We start from the raw sequence: 13,427 nt of genomic DNA, 5'->3' as shown, positions 1-13,427 counted from the left end.
TGGGGCTCTTCCCCCAACCGCAGAGCCATCAGCTCCAGCCAGAATCTCCTCCCCTGAAGTCCTGCCCTCCTGGTCCCACCCTGCTTTCCAAGACTCTTGAGCCCCAGCTGAGCATACCTCCTTTCTCAGATACCTGAAGTGGAGTACTGCAAGTCCTCTGCTTTATGTTTTTCGGTTTTGATCATCTCAGCCTCTTCTCTTTGTTCCCTCTGGCCTGGGGTATGCTAGATGCTTCTTCAAGTGCTACCTTCATTCTATCTTAGCGATCTTTTTATAACCTTTTGGTCATCCAGTTAACAACTTTATACTTGGTTAGCAATTCTCCATATTAAATTCTCTCTGTTAAAATAACTAGGGTGTTTTCTGTCTCCTGCCTATCTCTGACTGACACAGTTTTCAACTTTGGGCTATCATTACTGATGCTGTTGTGGTCACTTCTGTTCATGTACATAAGCACAGTACTCTAGGATATACAGGTGTCCCCCGCTATCCAAAAGTAGAGTGTTCCTATGAAACATCCCAAAGCTGAAGCTGTGTAAAGTGAAGAAACAGTTACCTTAGGACAGATTTTGCTAACAGAGGCACAAAATGAGATAAACTGAGGTAAAGCACAGACGCAGGTCAAAGCCAAACCAAAGCTGTGGTGGCCTGGTGCAGAGAAGCCGAGTGCAGTTTCAGCGGAAATTCTTGGGGAAGGAGCTTGGAGGCCCCGGTACCCCTCCCCCCTGCTGCCCCTGCCCAGGGTGTTCGCTGCCTCTGTATCAGCTCGCCCCAGATCAAACACTGAACATCGTTTTCACTTTTCATTCATTTTTGTAAAAATGAAAATCAACTTGGGCTTTCTTTCAATTCACAAAAACAGTTACAAATGTAGATCTCTCATAAAAGTGAAATGGTGTAAAATGAACTTTAGAAAAGCGACAGATACCTGTATAGCAAGGAGTTGAATTAGAGGTATGTGAATACTCAAGTTTATAAGAAATGTATTTTCCAAAGTGGGGCATTCGCTTACACTCCCACAAGCTGTGTCCAAGAGCTCCTGTTGCTCCGTATTCTTGCCAACACTTGGTATTATCAATCTTCTTAATTTTTGCCAATATACTGAGTGCAAAATGGTGTTACATTGTGACCTTAACTTGCATATTCTTACTTATATAGTTGTTAACCTGAGTTTATTTCCAACTCCACCATTTATTTACTTTTTGATCTTAGATGAGTTACTCAACCTCTCTGAGGCTCAGTTATCTCATTTATAAAAGAAGGGATAAAAATAGTATCTAGCTCATGGTATTAATATACATATTGTATAGTAGAATGCATAGAACCCAACTTACATAGCACTTGGCATTATAAACGCTAATAAATGATAACATTATTATTACTGTATAATCACAAATATATTGATTTGTGAAACTATGACTATTACAAAAAAACAAGCTTGTTAGCAACCGTCATCAGGAGAAATATCTGCCTGACCATACAAAGTAACAATGACATTTGCTTCCCATGCCCAGTGCCAACCGCTAGCTCCTTTTGCCTCTCCCAACTTCCCACAGCTGGGTCCTCAGACCAAAACCATCTGCCAATCCCCTCTCTACTAATCTGGGAAGATAAACCCGCCCCTTTGCTGGAGTATTTGTTGTTTTTGAGATCCCACCTCTGGAACCAATGTTCAATTTCTGATCCCAGGTCATAACAAACTCAGACTGAGCCCAGATGCTGGGGGACAAGGGGATTGGAGTGGAAATGACATCCTCAGTGTGGGTTCCCAGAGGGCGGGGTTACAGATCATGTTTGTCCAAGACAGCCAATGCACACCAGAGGGAGCCTGGGGATCATGATCATGAAGGAAAATCTAAGGGTTTTCTCTGCTGAGGCAGGAAAAACAGGACTATATACCCAAGCCTCGCATCCAAGGGTGAGGAGAGAAGGGGGCACAGACCGGAAAAGGACTGACGAGGTCAGAAGCTAAAAAATTAGGAGCAGAACAACAGTACAAGATGTGATACTTATTGTCAGGACAGGCAGTTCAGGGCTCACACTGTGATCTAACCAGAAAGGATCAGAGGCTCGTCTTTACTGCTGGCATCCAGCCCTGGGCCAGGTGTGACAACCTTGCAGAGTGTGTTCTGACTGTATACTGGTGTGTAACAAAATTCTCCCAGACTTAAAACAACATCATTTTATTATTGCAACAACCATTGATCATTGCAGCAAATCACACTTCCCATGGTTCTGGGGATGGACTGGGCTCAGGTGGGGAACTCTGCTTTTGGTCTTTCAAGTAGCTACAGTCAGATGGTGTCTGGCTTGATTCATCCCAAAAGCTTATTCACACATCTGGCAGTGGATGCAGGCTGTTACCTGGAACCTTAGCTGAGGCTGTCAGCTGGAACACCTACCCATGAACACTCCCTGTGGCCTGGGCTACCTCATAGCATAGTGGCTGGTGCCAAGAACAAGAATCTGAAGAGCATCAAGAGGAAGCTGTATAGCCTTGATGATCCAGCCTTGGAGGTCATACAATGTCACATCCATTGTATCCTTTTCAGGAGAAGCCAGGCACCAAGTCCAGCTCACATGCAAGAGGAACAGAATTAGACCACCTCTTGATGGGAGGAGCATCAAAAACTTGCAGACGTGTTTTAAAGCCACCACACCGTGTAAGGCTGGATAGGTTTCCAGTGTAGCATACCAGCTGCAAGGACTAGGTGGGGCTTATTATAAACTCAGGCAGAATGATAAGCAGAATCTCATCAAAATCCAACAGAAGGAACTCCAGGAGGTGAAGGGTAGGTCTGGGTCTACAAGAGTTCGCTTGTCTCTCCAGCATTATTGTTTCATTCACTGTGTTCCGAAGAGGTGCATTCGGCTCCGCTGCTTTTACAAACCAACCTTGAGATCTCAAGACACCAACCACGGCCCCTCCCTGGCTCATACTACATGTCCTACACTCTGTTGGGGGGCAGGGGTGTGTCAGGGAAGGTGCTCCTGCTCGGGGACCCAGCCACCATCTGCGATGTCATCAGATGCTACAGGAGGGAAGACACATTTGGAGAGTCACACACTGTCTCATCCACATTTTAACCAGGCGGTGACAAGTGTCCCTTTTGCCCATAGCCTATTGGCTAGAATTAGTCACACGGCCTGTCCCAGCCAGGGGAGGGGGTTGACTGCGAAATGTGGGGTGTGGCTGACAGTCTGGCAAGCATCACTGTGACAAACACCACTCTCTATTCTCTCTCAACAACTGGCTTCCTCACCGCATCAGAGTGGGTCCTCATCAGTCTCCACCATCCCCCGAAGCTCCTGGGGTGCACTCTAGGAACGGGGACACCCAGGCTCACCTAGGCCTGCTGAAAGGAGCCTCTGAGTTGGGATTGGGGAACTGAGTTTCCACCAGCCCTACACCCTCAAGGGAAGGCCGAGAACCAAGGGACAGGGGCTGTTCTGCCATCTGTCCTACGTCCTGCCTTTGGCTTCCTTTAACTATGTTTGGGCTTTACTTTCTGGTCTTCTTTTTGCATTTTTTTTGTTTATCCACTTCTATTACTAAAGATTTCATGGTTCTGCTATTTCTCTACGTTGAAGTCTATGGAAAGGGAATCTGTTGGATCAGCTCAACCTTTGAATCTGAGCACATCATAGCAGGTTAGTGTAAGGTAGGTTTGTCCTCTCCTCCACCTCTTCTTCTGCCTCTTCTCCTCACCATCATTGTCAGTACAGTATAATGCAGTAATTGAGTAAGGGCCGTGACACCAGCATGCTTGGATTTGAATCCCAGGCCTGCTGTATATTAGTTCTATGCCCTTAAGCAAACAACATAACTTTTCTCGCCTCCATTTGCTCTTCTGTAAAGTGCGGACACAACAGTTAATTACCTCACATACTGATTGTGCAAATGCGGTGAATCAGCATGGTCCTGGCACATCAATCTCAGCTAGCATAATGAATAATAACAGCTACCATTTTTTAGCTCAGAATAGTGTAGTGGCTATAAGTACAGCCTGGAGCCTCACTGCTAGTGCTCAAATCCCAGCTCTCCATTTACTAATGATGTGCCCTTGGGCAAGTCATTAAATTCTCTGTGCTTCAGTTTCATCATGTACAGAATGGGAATGGATAATATACCTACCTTCTGAGGTTGTCGTGAAAGTGAGCTAACACATGCAAAATGATTACAACCATGCCTGTTGCCTAATAAGGGCTGTGTGTGTGCCGCTCTTCATTTTCATTATCAGTCATCTACTCTGACTGCCAAAACCATATGAAACAGTAAAGATGTTGCACTGAACCCACTCAGCAGCTCTGCAAGGGTCATATTATATCTCCATTTAGGAATGAAGGGCTGGGCTTCAGTGAAACTCAGTTCAGTTCAGTTCAGCCGCTCAGTCACGTCCAACTCTTTCCGACCCCATGAATTGCAGCACGCCTAGGCCTCCCTGTCCATCACCAACTCCCAGAGTTTACACAAACTCATGTCCATTGAGTCGGTGATGCCATCCAGCCATCTCATCCTCTGTTGTCCCCTTCTCCTCCTGCCCCCAATCCCTCCCAGTATCAGGGTCTTTTCCAATGAGTCAACTCCTCACATGAGGTGGCCAAAGTATTGGAGTTTCAGATTCAGCATCAGTCCTTTCAATGAACACCCAGGACTGATCTCCATTAGGATGGACTGGTTGGATCTCCTTGCAGTCCAAGGGACTCCTGAGAGTCTTTTCCAACACCACAGTTCAAAAGCATCAATTTTTCAGCGCTCAGCTTTCTTCACAGTCCAACTCTCACATCCATACATGACCACTGGAAAAACCATAGCCTTGACTAGACGGACCTTTGTTGGCAAAGTAATGTCTCTGCTTTTATTATGCTCTCTAGGTTGGTCATAACTTTCCTTCCAAGGAGTAAGCGTCTTTTAATTTCATGGCTGCAATCACCATCTGCAGTGATTTTGGAGCCCCCAAAAATAAAGTCTGACACTTTCTACTGTCTCCCCATCTATTTCCTATGAAGTGATGGGGCCAGATGCCATGATCTTAGTTTTCTGAATGTTGAGCTTTAAGCCAACTTTTTCACTCTCTTCTTTCACTTTCATCAAGAGGCTTTTTAGTTCCTCTTCACTTTCTGCCATAAGGTTGGAGAAGGGAATGGCAATCCACTCCAGTATTCTTGCCTGGAGAATTCCATGGACAGAGAAGCCTGGTGGGCTAGTCTGTGGGGTCACAAACAGTCAGACATGACTGAGTGACTAACACAGTCAGTGGAACTAAGTGGCCCAAATAACACACTGTGTAAATCTCAGATCCACTTTCTGCCTAAGCAGAGCTCTGACCCACAGCACAACGGTGTTCCTCCTATCAGACGAAGTGGAAGGAGGGGTTCCGTGAGAAAGAGGATGCAGAGATGTTGGGTTCATGTGTCCCCCACTCCCCCGCCCCTCCTTCTGGCAGAGTCTAGGGCAAGACATTCTATGTGTGTGTGTGTGTGTGTGTGTGTGTGTGTGTGAAAGGAACTCAAAGACACCTTTAGACAACACCCCCTGGAACCATGGTGATGGTTGGTGAGCAGACCCAGAGTCGGAGTGTGCCCTGGAGTGCAGCCCCTTCCTTGCTCCCAGCAAATCATGAACCCAGTTCATAAGATGGGAATTCTAACCTTCCTCTGCCCCCTGGTCACAGTCCTGCTCCTGTTTCACTGGACAAAAACCAAGATGTGTGCCAGGCTGCACTCCCTGTGGAAGCTCTGGGGGAGAATCTGTTCCCAATTTTGTCTGGCTTCTGATGGCTGCAGGCATTTTTGAGCTTGAAGCCACACCTCTGCCTTCTGCTCTGTGTGTGAACAATCTCCCCCTGCCTTCCCCTTACTGAGGATATGTGCGATTACATTTAGCACTCAGCTGATAATCCAGGATAATCCCCCATCTCAAGATCCTTAAATTTAATCACATCTACGAAGACACCCCCATGTAAACTAACATTCATGGGCTCCAGGGATTAGGATGTAGGGGCCACTTTTCCATCTAGCACAGTAGATGATCAACAAAAGGTAATTTCCTTCTCATTCCTACTGGAAATCATTCTGTCAATGTGCAGGGCTAAAAGGAATTTTGTACAGCCGGGGATTACCACTTGCCCTGTCGGAAGAAGGAGGATACATGCTTATTGAACATGGGCTATTCATGGGCACCATAGCATATCACCTGGCTAGGAAGTACCTGTTGATATTCCCATTTGACAGAAGGGAAACTGAGACCCAAAGAGCGGGTGGTCAATGAAGGAAAAGCAGGGCAGCTAAAAGCAAATGAAACTGGTGGTTCAAACTTTGGTTTCTGATAAAGGTTTTTGTGTTCCTTATCAAGGACCGTCTAAGGGAATTACTCGGTGGATGGGCGCCACCTGGTGTCCATGTGGAGTAACTCTTCTGTTAAGCAGCCTGCTCTGCGTTGTGGGACTGGCTTCATTGCCTACTTTCTTACTGAGGAACGGGTTATACTGCGAGGGGACACCGAGGCTTTCTGGCCCTGAGATCTAGGTTCAGCTCTGCCACTGACTGAATAACCTGTGGCAAGTCACTTCTCCTCCTCTGAACCTTAACTCTGAAATGAAAATGACACCTGTCAGAGTTGTGGGAGAGATCTTGCAGAAGTGCTTTGTAAATGGAATAACCAGAGACGATGAAAAGAAGCATTATCTGCAGTAAAATGGGTAACAGGTCTGGACTCATTTAGAAGAATACTTACTGTATTTGGTAGAAACCACCACAATACTGTAAAGCAATTATCCTTCAATTAAAAATGAGAAAATTTAAAGGACTTCCCTGGTGGTCCAGTGGCTAAGACTTCACACTCCTAATGCAGGGGGCCTGGGTTCAATCCCTGGTCAGGGATCTAGATCCCACAGGCCATAACTGAAGATCCCAAGTGTCACAGCTGAGACCCAGCACAGCCAAATAAATAAATTTTTTTTTTTAAATAAATATTTTTTTAAAAAATTAAAATACTTATGGTGCACCTGCTATGTGTCAGACACTGTTCTGGATGTGGGAATGTAGGGAAAAAATTAAATGGATAAAATTCATGTTTTCCTGTAGTTGACATTCTCGCATTCCAATTTCATTCATTTTTCTACAAGTAGTTTTCTGGTGTGCCAGGCACTTTCCCAAGCAGTGGGCATAGAAGGGATTCAATATATGGCTACAGCACAGGGAGCAAGGACACAGGTCTTGGTAGGGACAGAGACAGGTTTTATGCAGCCTGAAGCTTATAAAATTTAGGGTATTTTTTGAGTAAAGAAAAAGAATAAAAAGTCATAAGTACAGCAGTACATTAAAAAGGGGGGTTTTTCTTTTATGACTATGGAAGTAATAACAGCAAATGATGAAATTTTAAAAACTGATACAAATTATAAAATCATAAACTCTGGAAGTATAGCATAATATTTTTATTAATTGGGTGCCATGATATAGCTCTGTAACTTTTTTCTATATATTCTTTGACCATATAGTCATAAGACAGTGATTTATTTCTATAAAAATATAAAGACAATAATTCAGTCTTTACAAGATTGACTTTTTTGGTGGGTAGTTTAAACAGTTTTCTCTAAGTTGTAAAGCTTAATGCCATGTAAGTTCTTAGGATTATTGTCAAATCTGAAAAAACTTCTAAATTTCCTTAACATTAATACATGAGCTATAACTCTCTAAAAATTTTTTTTGTTGAAGGATAATTGCTTTACAATATTGTGCTGGTTCTGCCATATATCAACATGAATCAGCCACAGGTATACATATTTCAGGGCTTCCCTAGGTGGCACTAGTGGTAAAGAACCTGCCTGCCAATGCAGGAGACAAGTAAGAGATGTAGGTCAATCCCTGGGTCAAGAAGATGCCCTGGAAGAGTGCATGGCAACATACTCCAGTATTCTTGCCAGGAGAATCCCATGGAGGGAGAAGCCTGGCAGACTACGCTCCATAAGGGTTGCAAAGAGCTAGACACGACTGAAGCAACATAGCATGTACGTGTGCATGCATATGCCCCTTCCCTCTTGAACCTCCCTCCCATCTCCCACTCCACCCCACCCCTCTAGATTGTCACAGAGCATGGGTTAAGCTCCATGTGTCACACAGCAAATTCCCAGTGGCTATCTATTTTACATATGGCAATGTACATGTTTTCATGCTATTCTTGCAATTTGTCTCACCCTCTCCTTCCCACGCTATGTCCATAAATCTGTTCTCTATGTCTGTGTCTCCACTGCTGCCCTGCAACTATAAAAATGAATGCATTCGAGTCAGTCCTAATGAGGTGGATGAACCTAGAACCTACTGCAGAGAGTGAAGTAAGTCCGAGAGAGTCAAATACTGTATATTAACGCATGTGTATGGAATCTAGAAAGATAGTACTGCCATTTGCACGGCAGCAATGGAAACACAGACGTAAGTCTTTTTATATAGTGACTAGGCTTCAATACTTTTTGAGTTGGCAGTCCATTAACTAGTTTTATTGTCAGCATCCCCATGTGGTGGCATAATATGAATTCCACGTTATCTTCATCCATATCAGTATTTCATGTCAAATAAGCGAGAAATTTGAATCTCCCCCCAAATGTATTTATATGATTCACTTTTTTTTTTAATTGGTTGCACTGGGTCTTCATTGCTGTATTCAGGCTTTCTCTAGCTGTGGCAAGCAGGGGCTACTGTTCGTTGCCGTGCACAGGCTTCTCACTGCAGTGGCTCCTCTCACGGCGGAGCACAGGTTTTAGGCGCGTGAGCTTCAGTAGTTGCAGTATATGTGGGCTCAGTCATGCTGCATGGGCCTAGTTGCTTCTCAGCATGTGGAATCTTCCCGGGCAGGGATTGAGCCCATGTCCCCTGCATTGGCCGAGACAGATTCCTATCCACTGTACCACCAGGGAAGTCCTATAATTCACTTCTTTTAATTAATTAGATTATCACAATCAAGTCTATTCGTTACTTTGATTTGAAATGCATCTATTCCTCTTAATGAATGACGGTTACTCTTTGGTATCTGCAGGATACCACTGGGAAATCCACTGGGAAATCCCATGGACAGAGGAGCCCAGCAGGCTACAGTCCATGGGGTCACAAAAGAGTTGGACACGGCTTAGTGACTAAATAACAACAATCTGCAGGGCAATTATTCCCCTGAAGATACCAAAATCCATGGATGCTCAGGTTCTTTATGTAAAAGGACATAGTATCTACATATAACCTACTCACACACCCCTATATTTTAAATAATCTCTAGATTACATCTAACACAAAGTAAATGCTATGTAAATTGTTGTCACCATGTGGCTGTTGGCTTTTGGAAATTTCTGGAATTTTTTTTCAAAAAGTTTGCTGAGGTTAGCTGAATCCACAGATGCAGAACCTATAGATACGGAGGGCCTACTCTATCACTTTTGTTATGATCTACAGGCCACTTCATTTGTGAGACACTACTAGGACAGAAATGCTAAGCGAGGCATAACCCAACACAATGAGATTAAACACTCAAAGTTCCTCGTAGACATATGATACTTGCTGTTTACAGTTCTCCATATCCCTACAAACATAGGACCTTGATATCTTTTAGTTTGTTCAATTTCTATTAGAAAGGAGGAAAAACCATGCAGTACATTTATAATTGTATAGACTGCACTGCCAAATATACTGCTTTTAACCAGGCTTTGCATGCATGTGTGTCTGCTCAGTCATGTCCAACTCTTTGGGAACCCCACCAGGCTCCTCTGCGCCTGGAATTTCCCAGGCACAATATATTATGAAAGAGGGAAAGTTAAAAGACAACGATCTTAAATGGGCCCAAGGGAGGCAAGTGACTCCTGGAGTGTGTTGCCATTTCTTAACCGGGCTTTGCTAAGAACCAAATCCTCTGCATATAGTTTAATACATCTGATGATCAACAGAGTTTTCTATGGACTAGCTCTGGTACTGGATATTTCAAATCTCTTCCCCACCCGTTTTGTACATACCCCTGATGCTGGCCACTACTATAACCTGTGGCCCTGCACCTTCCTGTCAGAGTTCAGGGCGAGTCAGCACAGTAGACAATAGGAGTGTTCCTGGAAGCCATTCCTGCACTGGGAAGGACAGTGATGACACAATTGTAGACGAAAGGGACTGTGAACCATATAAATGGTTCTTGTCTTATTCTGTTTGAGCTGCTACAACAAACTACCACAGACTGGGTGGCTAAACAACAAACATTTGTTTCTCTCAGTTCTGGAGGTTGGGAAGTCCAGGATCGAGTTGCCAGCAGATTTAGTGTCAGGTGAGAACCTGTTTCCTGTTTCATAGACAGCTGTCTTCTCATTGTGTCCTCACATGGCAGAAAGGTTGAAAGGTCTCCTTTATAAGGGAACTAATTTCACATTATTAACCCATCAACGTGGAGCCCTCATGACCTAATTACCTCCCAAGCGCCCCATCTCTCAATACTATCACATCGGAGATTAGGACTTCAACATATGAATTTCGGGGGACACAACATTTAGTCCATAACACCTCTGAATCTAAACTAATGTACACCTAACTCAACTTTGTCTTAGCTGCATCCTTCCAGTACTGCATTGGAACAATATATTATGACAGAGGGAGAGTTGAAAGACAATGATCGTAAATGATCATAGTTAAATATCTTACTTCTGCAATGTTTATAAAAACATATACCCTGCTGAATATATTGCTATGTTCTCCCAGGACTTTGAAGGGGCCCGGGAAAGTAAGGACCCTGAAACTGAAGATTCACTATGGTCAGGATAAATCAACTCATAGAACATGAAGCTAGAATGAGTAAGGGGGTGATTAGGCAGGACCCTGTAGTTGTCAGGAAGGTGTTTGGTTTTATTCTAAGAGCAACAGGAAGACTTAAAGAGCTTTCAAAGGGGAGATCCCTCTGGCTGCAGTGTGGGCAATGGGCTCAAGGGAGGCAAGTGACATGAGGGAGATTGCTGAATAAGCTGTTAGTGCTTCTCTAAGAGGAAGTGGTAAAGAGGGTAGAGACAGTGAGAAATGGATAAAGTCCTATTGGAAGGTAAAGTGATGGGCTTGATTACGGATTGAATATTGAGAAGCTAGCATCAAGGGCATCCCCCAGATGTCTGCCTGAGTGGTCACTGTGACACGGTTCGCTCAGTTAGGAAAAAGGGAGTGAAACCATTCCTAACTATGTGATCCTGCAGCTGTGGCTTCTCCTCTCCAGGCTACTTCCTCATCACAAAAGGAGGGGAATTATTAACTACCCCAAGTTCAAGGGCAAAGGAGATACCCCATGTCCAAGGGCAAAGGAGAAGCCCCAGCAAGATAGTAGGAGGGGCAAAATTGTGTTTAGAATCAAACCCCATACCGCCAGAGACACTCAGAGGGCCCAAACATACCTGGTGTGCACCAGGACCCAGAGACCCCACAGAGATTGAGACAGAACTGTGTTTGAGTGTCTCTTGAGGAGGTACAAATCAGCAGTGGACTGCTGCAGGGGCAGGGGCTCTGGGTGCAACAGACCTGGGTATAGCATAAGCCCTGTTGGAGAAGGTCACCATTAACTCCACCATAGAGCTGCCAGAACTTACACAGGTCTGGGGAAACAGACTCTTGGAGGGCACAAACAAAACCTTGTGCACACCAGGACCCAAGAGAAAGGAGCAGTGACCCCCCCAAGAGACTGACTCAGACTTGCCCATGAGTGTCCAGGAGTCTCCAGCAGAGGCGTGGGTCAGCGGTGGCCTGCTGCAGGGTTGGGGGCACTGAGTGTGGCAGTGCTTGCATGGGACCTTTAGAAGGAGGTCACCATCATCCTCACTACCTCCACCATAGTTGGGGCTCAGGTCAAACAACAGGAAGGGAACACAGCTCCACCCTTCAACAGAAAATTGGATTAAAGATTTACTGAGCATGGCCCCGCCCATCAGAATAGGACCCACTGTCCCCCCAGTCAGTCTCTCCCATCTGGAAGCTTTCATAAGCCTCTTATCCTTCTCCATCTGAGGACAGACAGACTGAAAACCACAATCACAGAAAACTAACCAATCTGATCACATGGACCACAGCCTTGTCTAACTCAATGAAACTATGAGCCATGCCTGTCCCCCCAAGATAGACAGGTCATGGTGGAGAGTTCTGACAAAACGTGGTCCACTGGAGAAGGGAATGGCAAGCCACTTCAGTATTCTTGCCTTGAGAACCCCATGAACAGTATGGAAAGGCAAAAAGATAGGACACTAAGAGATGAACTCCCCAGGTCAGTAGGTGCCCAATATGCTACTGGAGAACAGTAGAGAAATAACTCCAGAAAGAATGAAGAGACGGAGCCAAAGCAAAAACAACGTCCAGTTGTGGATGGGACTGGTGATGGAAGTAAAGTCCGATGCTGTAAAGAATAATATTGCATAGGAACCTGGAATGTTAGGTCCATGAATCAAGGTAAATTGGAAGTGGTCAAACAGGAGGTGGCCAGAGTGAACATTGACATTTAGGAATCAGCAAACTAAAATGGACTAGAATGGGTGAATTTAACTCAAATGACCATTATATCTACTACTGTGGGTAAGAACCCCTTAGAAGAAATGGAGTAGCCCTCATAGTCAACAAAAGAGTCTGAAATGCAGTACTTGGATGCAATCTCAAAAATGACAGAATGATCTCTGTTCATTTTGAAGGCAAAGCATTCAATATCATCATAACCCAAGTCTATGCCCTGACCAGTAATGCTGAAGAAGGTAAAGTTGAGCAGTGCTATGAAGCTCTACAGACCTTCTAGAACTAACACCCCCCAAAAATGTACTTTTCATTATAGGGGACTGGAATGCAAAAGTAGGAAGTCAAGAAATACCTGGAATAACAAGCAAATTTGGCCTTGGAGTACAGAATGAAGCAGGGCAAAGGATAATAGAGTTTTGCTAAGAGAATGCACTGGTCATAGCAAACACCCTCTTCCAACAACACAAGAGAAGACGCTACACATGGACATCACCAGATGGTCAATAGCAAAATCAAATTGATCATATTCTTTGCAACCAAAGATGGAGAAGCTTTATACAGTCAGCAAAAATAAGACCAGGAGGTAACTGTGGCTCAGATCATGAACTCCTTATTGTCAAATTCAAACTGAAATTGAAGAAAGTAGGGAAAACCACTAGACTATTCAGGTATTACCTAAATCAAATCACTTACAATTATACAGTGGAAATGACAAATAAATTCAAAGGATTAGATCTGATAGAGTGCCTGAAGAACTACGGATGGAGGTTCGTGATTATACAGGAGGCAGTGATCAAGACCATCCCCAAGAAAAAGAAATGCAAAAAGGCAAAATGGTTGTATGAGGAGGACTTACAAATAGCTATGTAAAGAAGAGAAGGGAAAGGCAAAGGAGAAAAGGAAAGATATACCCATTTGAAGGCAGAGTTCCG

The 13,427-nt window shown here is 44.3% G+C and overlaps 1 protein-coding gene across 1 annotated transcript in view; it reads left to right on the top strand.

The window, feature by feature from the left end:
* The window catches only part of RAD21L1 (RAD21 cohesin complex component like 1), a 252,528-nt gene that overhangs the window by 188,558 nt on the left and 50,543 nt on the right, over positions 1–13,427 (top strand). The window lies entirely within an intron of this gene.

The sequence above is a fragment of the Odocoileus virginianus genome, chromosome 9, assembly GCF_023699985.2.
Source record: "Odocoileus virginianus isolate 20LAN1187 ecotype Illinois chromosome 9, Ovbor_1.2, whole genome shotgun sequence".
NCBI classification, from domain to species: Eukaryota; Metazoa; Chordata; class Mammalia; order Artiodactyla; family Cervidae; genus Odocoileus; species Odocoileus virginianus.
This window is presented reverse-complemented; position numbering and strand designations above follow the sequence as displayed.